Source organism: Argiope bruennichi, chromosome 7 (assembly GCF_947563725.1).
Source record: "Argiope bruennichi chromosome 7, qqArgBrue1.1, whole genome shotgun sequence".
Lineage (NCBI taxonomy): Eukaryota > Metazoa > Arthropoda > Arachnida > Araneae > Araneidae > Argiope > Argiope bruennichi.
Genome location: NC_079157.1, coordinates 46,488,267 through 46,494,443, shown reverse-complemented (window position 1 = coordinate 46,494,443; position 6,177 = coordinate 46,488,267).

The following is a 6,177-nucleotide window of genomic DNA, read 5'->3' as shown; positions in this document are numbered from 1 at the left end:
CTTGAAACTTTGGGCCTTTATAGGTGGGTGGGAAAAAAAAAAAAAAAAAAAAAAAAACTTTTTCCTCACTGACACTTTTCCACTATGGGGACCGTATAAAAAGTAAATTTTTCTAACTTTTTACTTTTACAGAAGCCAAAATATTTTTATATATTCAATTATTTGATGAAACTTTGCCACTGGAAATATTTATCTAATTGCAATAGTTAAACAAAGAAACGCTTGTTCCACTTTTTCGGGACACTCCATAGATCTTTAACATTGGAGACGATACTTAATATTAAATTTCATATGTCTTAAGTAATTTCGCTTTCGCGTTTACTCGAAAATGCTCACAAATATACAGGCCTACGGAGATCTTTTGATGGATTAGATTCTAAATTTGACACTTAAATCCATACTTTTATAATGAATATATATTTTTTTACTCCCACTGACCGATTTCGTCTACAACATAAAAATTTGAATTTTGAATGAGAAGGTCACATACAAATTTCATCTGTTTAACTAGAAGCCTTTTTGAGTTCACAGACAGGAAGAAATAATTCCAAAAATGCGTTTTTCGAACTCAGGCATGTCTGAAACATGAATATTTATCAAAACCTGGAACTTGAATTCTTTTTTTTTTATCGATTACAATATTTTTTTATATATGTAATGTTTTTCGAATCCTGTCGGCTAAATAATATGTAACATTATTTTGGTTTAAGTAGAGTGCAGGTTCGAAGCAGTAAAGAGACTTTGTATTTTTAAATTCGTTTTATTCTATTCCGAGTGGCAGGCATGAACTTTTACAAGAAGGCGCAGCGCGACACAAAAGCAGAAGAAAGGCAAAAGGGGCGAAACAAATGATCACTAGCCATATATAATATACGATTTCCGACCACGCGCCATATTTCGACCTCTGACAAGGGCAAAAATATCACTTTCATTTGATACGTAGTTCTGATGTCGCATTAGTTTTACAGAGGAATTAATTAAACCGAAAGTGGAATTGGATCACGAAATAAGAGAATATTTTTAGAATGAAGTTACGATGGGCTAAATTAAAATAAAGTTTTGGAAATTAATTTGGATTAAATTAAAAGTTTAAAATATCATTACATATATATATATATACAAGAAAAGTTAACGAAAACTCGGAAATTTAGATCGAAACATTTTTTCATGAAAGTTTTATTTTATTTTGAAACTTTACTTTTAATTATATAGCAGACAAAACGTGCAAGAAGGTTTTTGATAGCATAAAAAATTATAAAATACTGCTCGTTTCAGTATTCTAAGACGACCACTTTCGACCATCACTAAGAGGTGACGCGGAAAGACGTACCATTTCCGAAATTTACTTTATTGTTAAACTAGCCGCCTTTGGCGACCAGCCGGTTCACCAATATTACCGCTCGCTACAATTTTCAATTAAATATTTTAAGTAACTTGTCTCTTAATAGCTTCTCAAACAAAACATTTTTAATCTTCAAATTTTGATAGTCATACCAAACTTATACTGTTGTTTAGATCGTTTCGTTCAATTTACTATATATATATATTTTCCTAATGTGTTGTCATTTCCGATAAAACTTCAACTTTAATTTAAAGTGGAAATGCTGAAATTGTAATTAATATAAAGATATTTTTTAATGAAACCAAGCGTTTTATTTTATTTATCATTTTTGTTGTTATTTATTTATTATTATTATTATTGAATATGAGTACTGCAAACAGAATCGTTCGGTATTTAAGTCTTATGTGAACTACAAAATATTTTTCATAATTTGTGTAATATCTCAAAGAATAATTCAACTAAAATTTCTCAGATTCAGCATAAAATTCAGTTTTTAGTTTTGCTTTCAAAAGGATTGAAATGAAATCAATAATAATATTTTGTTCCGGCCTATAAATAAATATATTTCAAAAATTATGAAGTCTAAATTTTATGCAGTAAGGTATCATATTCTGAGAAATATTCTGGACACACCAAATTTTAAATAAATGAATGAATGTTTCTATTTTCCCACGATTAACCAAGACTGATTTATGAAGTTTCGAATGTTAAAAATTTAGAAAAACTCAACATTTTCATAATCTCAGGCCAATTAATCTTAAGAAACCTGCGCGCTGATTGGCGTATTTTCTTTAAAACAATCGATAAAAAATCTAAAATTAGTCTTTTTTTTTTTTTTTTTTTTTTTTTTTTTTTGAATACTGATATTCAAATTTTCATAAATCAGTCAGTTTAAGTGATTGATTTAGTTGATTGGAAATTAATTCTTTCTTTAAAATATTAGTGTTTCAAGAACATTTTGTTAAACGTGATTTCCACAGCAGAAGCTTTATGTACAATAAAAAATTCGTTATATATTAGAGTATTTATTGGATCAAGTTACATAAAATATAATCATTTTCCATTTAGACCATTTTAGAAGATCTGTGTCTATTACTAAAGGTTTACAAATTAGCTGTGTGGCCCTGATTTGAATGGATATCCTGTTCATATTAAACAAAACTTGCCTTAAAATAAAACTGATTTATTGGATTAATAATATAGATAGCGTAAAAGATCATAAAATAATTTTTCTTGAATTTATTTTTTAGAAAAAAATAATATTTCACGTTTGTTTCATTTCCTACAGACACGTGACAAAAATCATATTTTTGCAGATTTCATTTTCAAAAAGATTTAATTTATTTTTAAATGGAGCTTTAATCGATGTGATGGCAACACTTTGAAAAAAGCTAATTTTTTCCCCCATGAATGCGAAACGTGCTCGTGCAGCTTAAATTTTATTTTTATTTTGTACGAAAAAAATTGTTGAAATATATAGTTAAAATATTTATTTAAAAATTAATTAAAAACAGAAATTTAATTTTAATGTTAAAACATTGGTATCATTTAAAAGATAAATTTTTGATCTTTAACTTGATGTAAAAATCTTTTTTGTGCGGTAATGTTTTCGGAAGTTATAGCAGAAACACGCTAAAATTTCGCTTATTTTTTAAATAAATAGAATTTTAATTAAAAATTCGAAAAAATAACCCCGAGGTGCACATTTCGGGCCTCCAAAGTATATACGTGCTAAATTTCGTAGCTGTTGGTCGAACGGTCTGGCCTGTAGAGCGCCAACACACACACATTGAGCTTTATTATAAGTATAGATGTAAACAACTTCTCCTTCCACCCTTATTTTGCCGAATGAAACCCATCCTAACGCATGCGCAAAAGAGCGGGGTGTTTTAGAATCCGATGGCAAACAATAGCTTGGTAGCTCAAGTACAAGTGCAGCAGACTGCGGATCAAGAGCTCAAGTACTCTATCAAAATTCTATCCTAATCATCAAAAACTGCAATATCATCTCAATGCGCATGCGTATAAATTTAGTACCTCAAACAATGAAAAAGAAATCTTATAAAACTGCATTTGAAAATTACAGGAAAAAAAGTATATGAAAATAAAATTATCAATAAAAAGTTTTTTTTTTTTTCTTTCCGATTTTAAATTAGTGTGAGAATAGTTTTCAAGCGCGATAATACGCTCTGAAGTTATTGAGGGTAAAACGTAAAAATTCTGATGGACTTTTAATAAAGTAACTTTCTTAGTAAGCATCTACTATTCAAAATGTATCTCAATCCAACGATCTACCTAGTAATTTTTGCAACACTTATGTTATAATTTAAGGATTTAAACAGATAAAATTTATATGATAAACAATCGCATAAAATTTATTTACATTGATTTTTTTTCAACTTCAAAGTTAATAATGTCACACAATTAATATCATGTGACTGAGACTTCACTCCATTAATACAAAAAATAAATAAATCCCCTCTCACTAATGCTTTTTTTATTTATTAAAAAAAAAAAGCGCGAGTAGTCTCCCAACTTTCTCGCACACTTTCCACGCCTTCTTATCCGCCTTCCTTCGCGCAAAATTGTGAATCTGGGGAAGGCTGCCTTGTAAGGCAGTGGCAAACAATAATAAAGAATTATAATTTTTTACCATGAATCGACTTTGATTTTTCTTATTATTTTTTATGCTTATAATAATTTTTTTCTATGTATTTCGTATAAAAAAAAAGTAAAAAATTCTGGTTTCTTAGTTCGTATATTTAAATCAGTGTCAAAATAAGAAAATGAAAATACACGACAAAATACAAATTTAAATTAATTTTTTTTAATTGTACACATTACGACACAATCATGGTTGTATTTTACAAATATGAAAAAACATCATAACAACTTATGATAATGATATGGGAGTAGGAAAGACTAATTCTTACCAAATGATCAAAACAGCGGAAAAAATTTAAGTATAAAAATACATAAATATAATAAAGCAAATACAAAGTATAACTATAAACAAACACATAATTATACGAAGATACTTTTAAATATGTTTATATTTAGATACAAAAACTATGCAGAAAATTATTACAATTAATCCCGACTTCCGCACTGCAATTAAAAGAACAATTTTCCACAAAGACACATATTTACTATTACTTTCATGTATTATTATTGATGTTTGCTATTATTATTGTTTTCAGATCTTATTATTTAGTATTAGTTTCATGTTTACAATTAGTTTCTGATAATTGAGCAAAATATGAAGAAATCTGGATAAAAGTACGGTATTAGGAATCATTAAGGAGAGTAAGATATACAAAAATAATCAAAACACAACTTGCTTCACAATATTGAAGAAAAATGTGTTAGTCTAATGATATATCTGAAAATACTTTTCCTTTCTCTTTAAATGGTTCTGAAAATATTTTTTGAAAATTATAAAAATGTATCTTCGGTCGTCTGTAACAATTAGATTTCGTCAAATAAGTTCTCTTAGTCAACATGCTAAGAGTATGCAGATTATACTAGCATTAAATAGTTTATGTAATTTTATATAGAAAAAATAAATTAGTGCAGTCTTCGTTTTTAACATTTCAATAATAACTAAGCTTAGATAACGAAATAAAACCTAAATTATTTTGTTGGATTTCATTTCTTTGTTTTGTTCTAATAATAAAACTCTAAACCAGGTATAAAATTCCAAGAAAGATAAACACCTATAATTGATTTTATTTTTTACAAAACTGCATTTATGTCAAAGCGATATAACATAATAAAGAGTAGACATCATAAAAACGTCAATTCAACTCACATAGATAACTAACGTTAAACAGAATAAAGTTAAACACTTTATTCTGAGAAAAGTTGATCATGTCTGCTTATACAAATTCATGTCTTGAAAAGCTTTGTGATATTTTAAAATAAATTTTTATTTTTAATCATTTGATGCTTCATTTAGAAATTCCAAGTCAATAAAAGAATTCAATTATTTATTTCAAAAGGCAGGTCAATGAATTTTCGTTACATTCAAGACAATTATGCTTTATGCGTTACATAATGTATTTAAAAGACAAAGAAAGTCAATGAACAAAGACAAAGAAGTCAACAGTTATCAAAGCACATATATAAATGTTCTTCACAATTACAAATTAAAAACACCCAAACTAGATTTATGGCTGTTAATTATCTATTTATTTATTTATTTTTACTGAAATGAGTAAATTTAACCCACACATCAGCATGATGCCATAAGATTAAAAGAATTTTTAAAAAGGAAGAAATAATTTATTATGAAATTACTGAAAATATTTCTTTTAGATATAAACATGGTTTTAAAAATACATTTTCGACTGATTTTCTTTATTGTGTTTAGTACAAATACATCTACAGTAACATTTTAACAACATTGAAATAAAAATTTTGAATACAAGCAATTAAATAAACTGACAAAATAGAATATGAAAACTTATGCATTTGTCATTTGCCATTAGAATTTTCTTAAGAACGTTCTTAATGCAAAAACAAACATTTCATGAATATAAAATAACTCGCAAAAAAGTCAGTTCATAGGTGAACTTATTCACAATAGTAAAAACAGGTATCTCGCATTGAAAATACTAATTTAAAGAATGAATGAGAAGATGAATTTGTGTTTGTATGGATTTCATTATTTAATAAAACACCCAACGTATCTTTGTTTTTAAGTTTTCCACATTTCAAAGTTTATTATAATTGTATTTATAATAATCATAAATGCATCAAATCACCTCACACCATAAATCTAGTATCAATAAAAACACCCTGGCGCTTTTATAAATATTTCCAGTGACTTTTTG